The sequence below is a fragment of the Schistocerca nitens genome, chromosome 1 (genome assembly GCF_023898315.1).
Source record: "Schistocerca nitens isolate TAMUIC-IGC-003100 chromosome 1, iqSchNite1.1, whole genome shotgun sequence".
NCBI classification, from domain to species: domain Eukaryota; kingdom Metazoa; phylum Arthropoda; class Insecta; order Orthoptera; family Acrididae; genus Schistocerca; species Schistocerca nitens.
The window spans coordinates 207459259-207474374 of record NC_064614.1 but is presented as its reverse complement, the minus strand read 5'-3'; positions in this window follow the sequence as shown (position 1 = coordinate 207474374).

Genomic DNA, 15116 nt, shown 5'->3' with positions numbered 1-15116 from the left:
CGCGCTAGCAATAAACAAAATCTACACTAATTACACAAACTACAAGAAAAAATCAGAAGATTCCAGTGAGGTATCCTAGGCTAAGGGTCGACATATGAAACGTCCCCTTTGAACAATTTTTCTCGACTGTGCTTAAACTGACACACAATATTTATAGCGCAACGCAATCTGACTTTCAAAATTCCCTACAAAAGAATGGCCCTGACCAACATTAAACTATACCTTTCACAAATCACCTCACAAAAATCTTCGCTGCTCAAGCTACTGCAATACAGCGAGCGCCACTACTGCCAGCTAAATAAAAGATTCAAACTATGGAAGGCACTAACTACTGATAGGGATAGTTAGCAAATGAAAGATATTAATAGAGAACAAAGAATGTATTTACCTTGATATCATCATATATATAGCAGTTCATTGCAAATTACAAAACTCCGCCATCTCTCTCCCCACATCCACCACTGCTGGCGGCTCACCTCCCACTGCGCAACGCTACGCGCTGTTCACAGCCAGCTGCCTAACACTACAATGGCGAGTATTACAACAATGAAAAGCAGCCACAGACTGCACACGGCACAGCCAGTGATTTTCATACAGAGGTGGCGTTACCAATAAAAAAAACCTAAACAGCCTACTTACAAGGTCTATTTTTGTTTTACTGAGTGAATACCTAAAAAAGCCAGGTGTTACTTTTATTTACACGTCTAGTCAGAGTGTAGCTTGCACTTACCTCATTTCAATTATGAAATATCATTTGTAATTTATCTTCGCTCTCTTGTATGATAACTCAATTATCTATGAATAAAATCGTGTTAATACATTTATTCCTCCCAGTATTTGTGGCTTATGGCTTTCTGTCTCTTATCCATTCGTGATCACGTCGTCTATAGAGCGTTGATGACAAACTACACACTAATTTTACTCCTTGACTTGTTTGTATTTCAGGTGGTCTCTCTTCACCCGTGTGCTCATACGCAGGCTTTTTGCGACTTGAATCAGACTTTTTTGGGATTCCTCTTTTTTTCCATTATTGCCCCAAGCTGTCTCTGTGAATTCTGTCAGATGCTTTTTCATTGTCCACAAATGCTAGCTGGGTTTACAGATTAAATACTCTTGTCTTTTGAATTACCTGTTTCAGCGCAAAAACGTCGTCTATGCAAGATCTCCTCCTTCGGAAAGCTGTTTGTTCCCCCATTAAAATTACATACGAAGCAATGCACAGTCCTTCGTTTATTATTTTGCTGTAGATTTTGTAACGAATAGTTAGAACATTTATGCTCCTATAGTTGTATTACATCTATCTCCTTTCTTGTAGTATAAAAATATAGTACATAAGAATATTGTATAGATGATGTATAATATAATACATAATAATATATTATATTCAAATGACCTTTGCTATTTTCCATTTCTCCAGAAAATTCATATTTCACCCAGAAAATGTTGAAGAGATGCAGCATTCTTAATTCTAAGAGAGTTCCTCCGAGTTTAATCAGTCCGGTTGAAGAGATGCAGCATTCTTAATTCTAAGAGAGTTCCTCCGAGTTTAATCAGTTCGGTATTTATTTCATCTAGTCCTGTTGATTTTCCACTTTTCATTTTTTTACTGTCTTAATTTCCGTCAATTCAGTATAGTTTATTCCGTGTAGTTATTTTTTTTTATCTGCTTCTCTGATGCCAGAATTTGCCACAGTTCTTTATAATGTGTAGTCCAGTCAGATGCTTGTATTACATTTAGATTTACAGTACCTTTCTCTTCTTTGTTCAGATGTTTCAGTAATTTGTATGACATTTCTTATCTCTCAGTATATTATCGTAATTCTTCGCTCATTTCCAAATCACTCATTCCACCTTGCACTGTTGAAAGCTTCCTTGATCACAAAAGCCTTAAAGTGGTACAGATCTGTTATTAAATACAGAGGCGTTTTTCCAGGTTTATAGTTTTCGGAGAACATCACACGACAACAGTCGCTTGCTATCCAGTTATTATGTTTAGCTCATTAAAGACGTGCAGCTGTTGTTCTGCTATAAGCAATCGTCTCCCACGAGGTACACGACTTCACAACTCCATTGCAAGCAGCTCCCTTCGCTGTGCTCAACGAGAAACTCGCATTCTCTGACGAAAGCAATTCCTGTCGTGTTCATAGCCGATTGACACTGACAATGCATGACAATCGCCTCCGGTCCCTGTTGGTTAGGATCGTTTTACGACCTGTTGTCTCGCGCCTCGTTACGTGCCTGCGAGTGGTATAGGCGTGAGATTCCTTGTAGATACGTTGGACGGTTAGCATTGATACACCAACTTCATTCGCGGTGTGGTCATGGGCGCCGACAAAAACGATAGCTCCTTTCTGCCATACTGACTCGCCTCCATGTCTGTCTCTCTTATTGTATTGATTCCATACGACTGACTGCGACATATACAGGCCTATTACAAATGATTGAAGCGATTTCATAAATTCACTGTAGCTCCATTCATTGACATATGGTCACAACACACTACAGAGACGTAGAAAAACTCATCAAGTTTTGTTCGGCTGAAGCCGCACTTCAGGTTTCTGCCGCCAGAGCGCTCGAGAGCGCAGTGAGACAAAATAGCGACAGGAGCCGAGAAAGCGTATGTCGTGCTTGAATTGCACTCACATCAGTCAGTCATAACAGTGCAACAACACTTCAGGACGAAGTTCAACAAAGATCCACCAACTGCTAACTCCATTCGGCGATGGTATGCGCAGTTTAAAGCTTCTGGATGCCTCTGTACGGGGAAATCAACGGGTCGGCCTGCAGTGAGCGAAGAAACGGTTGAACGCGTGCGGGCAAGTTTCACGCGTAGCCCGCGGAAGTCGACGAATAAAGCAAGTAGGGAGCTAAACGTACCACAGCTGACGGTTTGGAAAATCTTACGGAAAAGGCTCAAGCAGAAGCCTTACCGTTTACAATTGCTACAAGCCCTGACACCCGATGACAAAGTCAAACGCTTTGAATTTTCGGCGCGGTTGGAACAGCTCATGGAAGAGAATGCGTTCAGTGCGAAACTTGTTTTCAGTGATGAAGCAACATTTTTTCTTAATGGTGAAGTGAACAGACACAATGTGCGAATCTGGGCGGTAGAGAATCCTCACGTATTCGTGCAGCAAATTCGCAATTCACCAAAAGTTAACGTGTTTTGCGCAATCTCACGGTTTAAAGTTTACGGCCCCTTTTTCTTCTGCGAAAAAAACGTTATAGGACACGTGTATCTGGACATGCTGGAAAATTGGCTCATGCCACAACTGGAGCCCGACAGCGCCGACTTCATCTTTCAACAGGATGGTGCTCCACCGCACTTCCATCATGATGTTCGGCATTTCTTAAACAGGAGATTGGAAAACCGATGGATCGGTCGTGGTGGAGATCATGGTCAGCAATTCATGTCATGGCCTCCACGCTCTCCCGACTTAACCCCATGCGATTTCTTTCTGTGGGTTATGTGAAAGATTCAGTGTTTAAACCTCATCTACCAAGAAACGTGCCAGAACTGCGATCTCGCATCAACGATGCTTTCGAACTCATTGATGGGGACATGCTGCGCCGAGTGTGGGAGGAACTTGATTATCGGCTTGATGTCTGCCGAATCACTAAAGGGGCACATATCGAACATTTGTGAATGCCTAAAAAAACTTTTTGAGTTTTTGTATGTGTGTGCAAAGCATTGTGAAAATATCTCAAATAATAAAGTTATTGTAGAGCTGTGAAATCGCTTCAATCATTTGTAATAACCCTGTACATCACTTCACAACCATGACTTACGTCTGTGTTTGGAGTAACATGCTCGTAACCAGTTGTTCATTATTTATATCTACAACTACGTCTACATCAACACTCCATAAGCCACCTGACGGTGTGTGGTGGAGGGTACTTCTGGTACTATTAACTGATCCCCCTTCCTTGTTTCACTCACGAACGGGTCATGGGAATAAATATTTTCGGTAAGCCTCTTTATCAGCTCTAATTTCTAGAATTTTCTCGTTCTGGTATTTTTGCGACAAGTATGTCGGGGGAAATATTATTTTGTCCGACTCTTCCCGGAAACTACTCTCTCAAAATTTCAGTATCAAACCTTTCCGTGATGTCGCGCAGGGTAGCCGCGCGCTCTAGGGAGTCTTGTCACGGTCCGCGCGGCTCCACCCGCCGGAGGTTCGAGTCCTCCCTCGGGCATGGGCGTGTGAGTCGTCCTTATCGTAAGTTGGTTTAAGTTAGATTACATAATGTGTAAGCTTAGGGACCGATGACCTCAGCGGTTTGGTCTCGTAAGACCTTACCAAAAATTTCCAATTTCTTTTCTGTGATGCAGCGTCTACCACTGGACTTTTGTGAGCATCTGTGTAACGCTCTCGCGCCGACCAAACAATCCCAAGAAGAAACGCGCGGTTCTTCTCTCTCTCTTCTATCTGTCCCATCTGGTAAGGGTCCCAGAGTGATGAACAATGGTCAATAATGGACAGAATAAGCGCTTAGTAAAATTTGGAAATTTGTGGTAAGGACTATGGGACCAAACTGCTGAGGTCATCGGTTCCTAGGCTTACGCACTACTTAATGTAACTTAAACTTACGCTTAGGACAACACACGCAGCCATGCCCGAGGGAGTACTCGAACCTCCGACGGGTGGAGCCCGCGCGGACCGTGACAAGACGGCCCAGACCGCAAGCGCTTAGTAAACCACTAGTTTAGTGGATGAATTACATATGCTTGAAAGTCTCCCTGTGAATCTCAGTCTGGCATCTGCTTTTCCTACTATTTGTTTTGTGTGGCCATTCCATTTAAAATCGATGCGGACAGATCCACGTGGATATTATACAGAGGTTACTGTTTCCAGAAGTTGGTCTTCAATAGTGTAGCTGTAGAGTAGTGGATTTCCTTTCCCTCGTATGCATAATATGTTATATTTATTTAAGTTCAGAATCATTCATCACTCCTACGAAAGTCCTGCAAATTGTTATTGTCGTCCGTCGTTGCTACCTTCTCATAGAAAACCGCATCATCTGCGAACTTCCAAAGCGACCACGAATAATACTTGGTCCGTTGCTTCTATTTACATTTAAGTTCGTAGCCTTCTACAGCCAGTGTCTGTAACGTCATTTTGGGCATAAGATAACGTCTTAAAAGGAGGCTACAAAATGAACATCAGCGAAAGAGAAACAATGTTAATGGAGTACAGTCGAATTAAATATTGTGGTACTAAGAGAATTAGATTAGGAAAGGAGATTCTTAGAGTAGTAGATGATTTTTGTTATTTGGGCAGCAAAAAACCGAGAATGGCCATAGCAGGGAAGGATATAAAATACAGACTGGCCATAGCAAGAGAAGTATTTCTGAAAAAGAGAAATTTGTTAACATCAAATTTTTGTTTAAATGTTACTAAATCTCTTCTGAAGCTATTTGTATGGAGTATAACAATGTAAGATTTATTGGCGAATAAATAGCACGGATTCAGAAAATATCATTCTTGTGAAACACAACTAGCTCTTTATACTCATGAAGCAAAGTGCTATCGACAGGGGATGTCAAATTGATTCCATATTTTTAGATATCCAGAAGGCTTTCGACAGCGTTCTGCACAAGCGTCTTCTAAACAAACTGCATGCCTACGGAGTATCGCCTCAGTTGTGCGACTGGACTCGTGATTTCCTGTCAGAAAGGTCACAGCTCGGAGTAATAGACGAAAAGTCATTGAGTAAAAGAGAAGCAATATCCGGCGTTCCCAAAGGAAGTGTTATAAGCCCTCTATTGTTCCCGATCTATATTAACATCTTAGGAGACAATCTGAGTAGCCCTCTTAGATTGTTTGCAGATGATGCTGTCATTTACCGTCTTGTAAAGTCATCAGATGACCAAACTGAATTCCAAAATGGTGAGGAAGGTGGCGATGAACCCTGACTAAAGAAAAATGTTAAGTTATTCACATACGTACTAAAAGAAATCCGCTGAATTTCGATTACGCTATAAATCACACAAATCTGAAGGCTGTAAATTCAACAAAATACTTAGGGACTACAATTACAAATAACCTAAATTGGAACGATCACATCGATAATGTTGTGGGTAGAGCAAACCAAAGACTGCGATTCATTGGCAGGATACTTACAAGGTGCAACAGGTCTACTAAAGAGACTGCTAATACCATGCTTGTCCGCGTTACCCTGGAGTATTGCAGTGAGGTGTGGCATCCACATCACCTGGGACTGGCGTATGACATCGAAGAAGGGCAGATCGTTTTATATTATCGTGAAACAGGGAAGAAAGTGCCACAGACATTTTTTTACGTTAATTGGAGTGGCAATCATTAAAACAAAGGCGTTTTTCGTTGAGAATGGATCTTCTCTTGAAATTTCAATCACCGGTTTTCTCCTCCGATTGCGGGAACATTCTGTTGGCACGCACCTACATAGAGAGAAATGATCAGCACGAGAAAATAAGACAAATCAGGACTCGCACATAAACATTTAAGTGCTCCTTTTTCCCGCTAGCCGTTCGATATTGGAACAGTAGAGAGACAGCTTGAAGGTGGTTCACTGAACCCCCTGCCAGGCACTTTATTGTGAATAGCAGAGTAATCACGTAGATGTAGATGGAAGTGAAACATGGACTTTAAACAGTTTAGACAAGAAGAGACTAGAAGCGTTCGAAATGTGGTGCTACAAAAGAACGGAGAAGATTAGACCGGTAGATACGTAACAAATGAGGAGATATTGACTAGAATTGGGGAGAAAAGAAATAAGTGACGTAACCTGACTAAAAGAAGGGATCGGTTGGTAGGTCACGTTCTGAAGTATCAAAGGATTACCATTTTAGTACTGAAGTTAAGTACTGGGGGTAAGACATGAATGCAGATGCAGAACAGGCTGGAACGCGAGACCTGCATGAAACCAGTGTTCACACAGAAGACCGCAACAACAGCAACAGGACAGCGTCGTTATGAACTATCCATTAAACTAACTCCCGAACAGAACCACTGCAAAAGCGGTCCAAATGTCGGTGATTTAGTTTATTTAGTTGATGATTATAAGCAAAATGATTTTAATCACCTAGATTATTCGTATATCCCTGTACTCACTATTATTCTCCAGATTCTGAACCTTTTAAGCCAAAGAACAATACCAATACCGAGAACTTCAGAGGACATCTGTACGTCTTGGTAACCTGTACAGCTACAATATTGCGGCTGAAAAAGCTCGGCCATTGGCGTCGGCGCTCCGTGGAAGAGGCGTTCCCGGTAAGGCACACGCTGGCGGCACGTCCGGTCCGGTCCTCCCGTTAGGCGCGGCTGGGGCTCTTCAAGTGGCGACCTTGACAGGAACTGGCGCCAGTCGCCTGCCGCCAGCGGCCGGCGTGCGGGACGCCGGTTCACGACCAGCTCTGCTCTGCGCGGCAGCCCGCAGCTCGCCGGGCACTCGCGAACCGGCTAGTTCGCGAACGGGCCCGCAGATGGCCGGCGCACCTCCCCACTCCGGCAACGCGGTCACCCGCTCGCTCACTCCGCTGACTGGGCCAGTCCGCCGCCGCTCTGACTTGCGACTATTTTTAGCTCTAGTCTCACGGGCCTGGCTCGCGCGGCGTTGCCACGTCGGGCAGCTAAGCCTAAATATAAACATAAACACTGCGAGCGCACCTGGCCGCGCCGCCGGCCGGCCGCGTGCCGCGATCCGCCAGGTGGCGCCGGACCAAGTGACGAGCGGCCGTCCACCGGCGTCGCGGCGCCGACGCCGACGCCCGGGAGGAGCGGAGCGTCTGCGGGCGCGCGCGGTGTGGCAGCGGGGCGCGCAGCCGCCGAGCCGTCTGCAGCGCCGGGGTCCGCCGTTCGAGGCGGTGGGGGCAACGAACGACTGCGCGACCACCGAGACGCGCGCCACTGTCCGCATTCCGGCAGCCTTATCTGCATCGGACCGGTTCCCCACTAGCGCGTGCAGCATTCGCTACTGCGATCTCATTATGCAGGCGAAGCTTACGCCATAATCTATTGGTGTATGCGACAAAGAGATTGAGATTCCAATTTTGAATTATGTTCCATTAAAATATATCTCGAACAGAATTACCTCCTCCACATCAACCAATAAACACCGTTGGAAAAAAAAACCACCACAGCATAAAATAGTTACTGTAGATTAATGAAATTTTGTGACTACGTTTGCTAGGTAACGCATTTAAATGATTAACATTGCAAGACCACAGCTTAATGTAAGACCAAAATAAACAATCGCAATTAATGAGTCGTGTAACCGCCAGAATGTTGAATGTGCATGCAATATGTTGTACGGGTGCCAGATGTCGGTTTGTGGGCTACTGCTGTAGCAGACCAAAACAACATCCGGACACTCTGTACAGAATGTTGGGTTACAACAGCGCTTTGTGGACGAGCGTTATCCTGTTGAAAACACCCCCCGGAATGTTGTTTATGAATGGTAGCACAACACGTCGATTCACCAGATCGACGTACAAATTTTCAGCCAGGGTGCGAGTGTGTCTAATATGTGGACAGATTGGTAGTAGGCCCTCATCTAGCCTCCTTCTAACCAACAGATGGCCTTTACTGGCACGGAGAACGAACCAGCTTTCATCAGAAAACACAACAGACCTCCACGCTGTCCTCCAATAAGCTCTCGCTTGACACCACGGAAGTCACAAATGGCAGTGACTTGGGGACAATGAAATACAAGTCGCGTGTAATCGAAGGACTTGCACCCGGGGATCCGTCTACCCGACCTCGGAGGCCCTAGTCACACGCGGTTTACATTTAATCGACGATCAGCTTGAAAGGATGTCATGTGACGTCCGCCCAGACCAAACGCAACGAAAAACACCGAAAAAAAAAGATGGTAGAGCACTTGCCCGCGAAAGGCGAAGGTCCCGAGTTCATGTCTCGGCCCGGCACACAGTTTTAATCTGCCAAGAAGTTTCATATCAGCCCACATTCCGCAGCAGCGTGAAAATCTCATTCTGGAAACATCCCCAGGCTGTGGCTAAGCCATGTCTCCGCAATATCCTTTCTTCCAGGAGGGCTAGTTCTGTACGGTTTGCAGAAGAACTTCTGTGGAGTTTGGAAGGTAGGAGACGAGGGACTGGCAGAACTGAAGCTATGAGGAGGAGTCGTGAGTCGTTCTTGGGTAGCTCAGATGGTAAAACGCTTGACCCCAAAAGGAAAAGGTCCCGTGTTCGAGTCTCGGCCAGGCACACAGTTTTAATGTGCCAGGAAGTTTCGCAAGTTTTTCTTAGCACAAAAACCTCAGGAAGGACATTTGCTATAGTAACTGAAAAGTTGGAGAGTTTTACATATTGACAATGTTGTGACATATCCGGAAGAATTTATTGACGGTGAGAAAGGCCGCGGAAACTTCATCTTGCTTTGTATATTATTATTCTTGGAGATAGTATTTAACCTCGTAAAATTTACGATTGCAGTAGGGTATAAAACAGCACATCTTGTTCTCAATTTGGTAATATGCAGTATCGTCAGTGACCGCATCGTGACACACGGCGTTTCGCGGCCGGGAATCAGACGTTCAGCTCACGGCCGATAGACGACGGCACCCCAGCCACTTAACAGCGCACGTGCGACTACGCCTAAGCCGCTTCCCTGGTAACCCCAGCAACGCCTGCCGGCGTATATACGGAAAATAGCAACCTACCAACTGTGAGCCAATCACGCCATGCCACGCCACCGCTGCCTCAACGGCGGCCTGTGTACTCCTGAGCGCCAGGATTAATTACAAGTTAAGTCTAGAATAGGAAAGGGGAGAAAATGTTACTTTATAACTAATCCATCATAAAGTTACCTACTCCAAATTTTATCAAAAGGAATTCAAAATTTATAGGTTATGCTGTAGTTAGTTACATTTAGCAGATCTCAAATGATATGTTACGTTGCATCCGGGAAGTGCGGAACAATAAATACTGGAGGCGTAAATGGAAAAACAAGTTTAATCTCTCAATTGAAGTGCACTGAGTCCCTATCACAATTATACAACACTGTCACTTCGAGTCTGTGTATGTCCCTCGTTACAAGCGGTGATTACAAACACTTCACGATCTGTTCTAGGTAGTTCTCAGAGAAGGCACTTAGCAATGTTTCGCAGGACGCCTTGCCATGCCCCCTACCTAGAACAGATTGATTGGAAACCCACTCATGTTGCAAACATATGCATCTAACAGCAACAAATAGACTTGACCTCTTTGAGGATGTCAGCTGAATATTTCCATAGTTTTTTTTCCTGACAGTACTTCATTATACAAAAATTGATCATCTAAGAAAAAGTCTGATGTTATTGTTAACTCTGGAACAGCAAGGGGGGGGGGGGGGGGGGGAAGGGGGGATGTTAGTTAAAGACTCCTTCAACGATGTCACTATGACTATGATTCCTTTACATCTGGAGCCGAGTCAGGTGGTCGATAGATGGATACGATTATAAGTTTATGTCCAAAAGATAGTCTCCACTTCCTCAATTTTTCTGATAGTCTTTGTATATTTCGATAAATTTCATCACTGCTTCTCCATTTTAAAACTTCTATGCTTCTTATCGGACCTTTCACTTGTGACAAATCTGCCTAGATTTTTTTTTCATGTGTGAATAGACACTGCCTAACGACATACTGGTTCTACTACTCTGTTGTGAAGCATTATTTTTTGTAACTGTTTCTTCGCACTTTTTATTACAAATATTTTTGTTGTTTATGGCCTTTACATGACCATGGACCTTGCCGTTGGTGGGGAGGCTTGCGTGCCTCAGCGATACAGATGGCCGTACCGTAGGTGCAACCACAACGGAGGAGTATCTGTGGAGAGGCCAGACAAACGTGTGGTTCCTGAAGAGGGGCAGCAGCCTTTTCAGTAGTTGCAGGGGCAACAGTCTGGATGATTGACTGATCAGGCCTTGTAACAATAACCAAAACGACCTTGCTGTGCTGGTACTGCGAACGGCTGAAAGCAAGGGGAAACTACAGCCGTAATTTTTCCCGAGGACATGCAGCTTTACTGTATGATGTAATGATGATGGCGTCCTCTTGGGTAAAATATTCCGGAGGTAAAATAGTCCCCCATTCGGATCTCCGGGCGGGGACTACTCAAGAGGACGTTGTCATCAGGAGAAAGAAAACTGGCGTTCTACGGATCGGAGCGTGGAATGTCAGATCCCTTAATCGAGCAGGTAGGTTAGAAAATTTAAAAAGGGAAATGGATAGGTTAAAGTTATATTTAGTGGGAATTAGTGAAGTTCGGTGGCAGGAGGAACAAGACTTTTGGTCAGGTGAATACAGGGTTATAAATACAAAATCAAATAGGGGTAATGTAGGAGTAGGTTTAATAATGAATAAAAAAATAGGCGTGCGGGTAAGCCACTACAAACAGCATAGTGAACGCATTATTGTGGCCAAGATAGACACGAAACCCACGCCTACTACTGTAGTACAAGTTTATATGCCAACTAGCTCTGCGGATGATGAAGAAATTTATGAAATGTATGATGAGATAAAAGAAATTCTTCAGGTAGTCAAGGGAGACGAAAATTTAATAGTCATGGGTGACTGGAATTCGAGTGTAGGAAAAGGGAGAGAAGGAAACATGGTAGGTGAATATGGATTGGGGCTAAGAAATGAAAGTTGAAGGCGTCTAGTAGAATTTTGCACAGAGCATAACTTAATCATAACTAACACTTGGTTCAAGGACCATAAAAGAATGTTGTATACATGGAAGAATCCCAGAGATACTAAAAGGTATCAGATCGATTATATAATGGTAAGACAGAGATTTAGGAACAAGGTTTTAAATTGTAAGACATTTCCAGGGGCAGATGTGGACTCTGACCACAATCTATTGGTTATGAACTGCAGATTAAAATTGAAGAAACTGCAACAAGGTGGGAATTTAAGGAGATGGGACCTGGATAAACTGACTAAACCAGAGGTTGTACAGAGTTTCAGGGAGAGCATAAGTGAACAATTGACAGCAGCGGGGGAAAGAAGTACAGTAGAAGAAGAGTAGGTAGCTCTGAGGGATGAAGTAGTGAAGGCAGCAGAGGATCAAGTAGGTAGAAAGACGAGGGCTAGTAGAAATCCTTGGGTAACAGAAGAAATATTGAATTTAATTGATGAAAGGAGAAAATATAAAAATGCAGTAAATTAAGCACGCAAAAAGGAATACAAACGTCTCAAAAATGAGATCGACAGGAAGTGCAAAATGGCCAAGCAGGGATGGCTAGAGGACAAATGTAAGGATGTAGAGGCTTATCTCACTAGGGGTAAGATAGATACTGCCTACAGGAAAATTAAAGAGACCTTTGGAGAAAAGAGAGCCACTTCTACGAAAATCAAGAGCTCGGATGGAAACCCAGTTCTAAGCAAAGAAGGGGAAGCAGAAAGATGGAAGGAGTATATAGAGGGTCTATACAAGGGTGATGTATTTGAGGACATTATTATAGAAATGGAAGAGAATGTAGATGAAGATGAAATGGGAGATACGATACTGCGTGAAGAGTTTGACAGAGCACTGAAAGACCTGAGCCGAAACAAGGCCCCGGGAGTAGACAACATTCCATTAGAACTACTGACGGCCTTGGGAGAGCCAGTCCTGACAAAACTCTACCATCTGACGAGGAAGATGTATGAGACAGGCGAGGTATCCTCAGACTTCAAGACGAATATAATAATACCAATCCCAAAGAAAGCAGGTGTTGACAGATGTGAAAATTACCGAACTATCAGTTTAATAAGTCACAGCTGCAAAATACTAACACGAATTCTTTACAGACGAATGGAAAAAATGGTAGAAGCCGACATCGGGGGAGATCAGTTTGGATTCCGTAGAAATATTGGAACACGTGAGGCAATACTGACCTTACGACTTATCTTAGAAGAAAGATTAAGGAAAGGCAAACCTACGTTTCTATCATTTGTAGACTTAGAGAAAGCTTTTGACAATGTTGACTGGAATACTCTCTTCCAAATTCTAAAGGTGGCAGGGGTAAAATACAGGGAGCGAAAGGCTATTTACAATTTGTACAGAAAGCAGATGGCAGTTACAAGAGTCGAGGGACATGAAAGGGAAGCAGTGGTTGGGAAGGGAGTGAGACAGGGTTGTAGCCTTTCCCCAATGTTATTCAATCTGTATATTGAGCAAGCAGTAAAGGAAACAAAAGAAAAATTCGGAATAGGTATTAAAATCCATGGAGAAGAAATAAAAACTTTGAGGTTCGCCGATGACATTGTAATTCTGTCAGCGACAGCAAAGGACTTGGAAGAGCAGTTGAACGGAATGGACAGTGTCTTGAAAGGAGGATATAAGATGAACATCAACAAAAGCAAAACGAGGATAATGGAATGTAGTCGAATTAAAGGCAGGTGATGCTGAGGGAATTAGATTAGGAAATGAGACACTTAAAGTAGTAAAGGAGTTTTGCTATTTGGGGAGCAAAATAACTGATGATGGTCGAAGTAGCGAGGATATAAAATGTAGACTGGCAATGGCAATGAAAGCGTTTCTGAAGAAGAGAAATTTGTTAACATCGAGTATAGATTTAAGTGTCAGGAAATCGTTTCTGAGAGTATGTGTATGGAGTGTAGCCATGTATGGAAGTGAGACATGGACGATAAATAGTTTGGACAGGAAGAGAATAGAAGCTTTCGAAATGTGGTGCTACAGAAGAATGCTGAAGATAAGATGGGTAGATCACATAACTAATGAGGAGGTATTGAATAGAATTGGGGAGAAGAGGAGTTTGTGGCTCAACTTGACGAGAAGAAGGGACCGGTTGGTAGGACATGTTCTGAGGCATCAAGGGATCACAAATTTAGCATTGGAGGGCAGCGTGGAGGGTAAAAATCGTAGAGGGAGACCAAGAGATGAATACACTAAGCAGATTCAGAAGGCTGTAGGTTGCAGTACGTACTGGGAGATGAAGAAACGTGCACGGGATAGGGTAGCATGGAGAGCTGCATCAAACCAGTCTGAGGACTGAAGACCACAACAACTTCCTCAATTTTTCTGATAGTCTTTGTATATTTCGATAACTTTCATCACTGCTTCGCCATTTTAAAACTTCTTTGCTTCTTATCGGACCTTTCACTCGTGACTCATCTGCCTAGTATTTTTCATGTGTGAATAGGCACTGCCTAACGACATACCAGTTCTACTACTCTGTGATGAAGCATTATTTTTTGTAACTGTTTCTTCGCACTTTTTATTACAAATATTTTTGTTGTGTTTGCCCTTTACATGTTCCGTACCTTTTCATTTGCACCAGTATTTTTCCTACGCATTTTCTTGAATTAACTCTCCCATTGTTTGAGCTTTTCAATTGGACCAGTGTCTGCCTTCAAAATATCTTGCGAACTTTTTACATTAGTTATAAATTTATTTCTCTGTGAGAGACTATTACACCTGCTCCACTGGTTAACTGGTGCAAGAAGACTGTTTCTCTGCCTCTGATAAATTGTCAGATAGTTCGGCGAAGTCTTCTGAGAACTTATTTTATTTATTTTCAAGGTTTACTAAACGTGAACCCTTTCGGTTGGAGAACGTACATTATCGCCATTTCTAGGAAAATAGTGCGATCCATTATACCGCCACAAACACTGCTTCCTAAGCAGAATCGGAGACCTTAGCGAGAATGTTCGACATACAAAACCGAGTCTTTGATAGATCAGAAACTAAACCCAAACGGACTGTGACAGTTATTTCTGCTTCACCAACTCTGTTCGAGTGACTTCTCTGCTTGTCTAAGACAACTGTACAGCTTTAACGTACTTTGTTGTCATAATCGAAGATTGACAGCTCTTACAACTTTTTACCTACATTACTCTCCTGAGTGTCAACTCAACTACTCTGCCGGCCACAGTAGACTTCACTTGTCTTCCTGGCGGTTTTTGTAAACATGCTTTTCGTAGTGTATTGCTTCTAAGTCTTCTTCAATTTATATATGTCTGTTTATTTAATCTGTGATTACCTATACTTCGTGCTTGCAAGAAGTACGTTAGACCACAGATACAATGCTCAGGCCATAAATAATACAGAAGTTCATTCTGAACACGCAGATTGCCAACACCAAGAAACATCCGTGGTAATTACGTTAGTTGCAGTTGAAATCTTGAG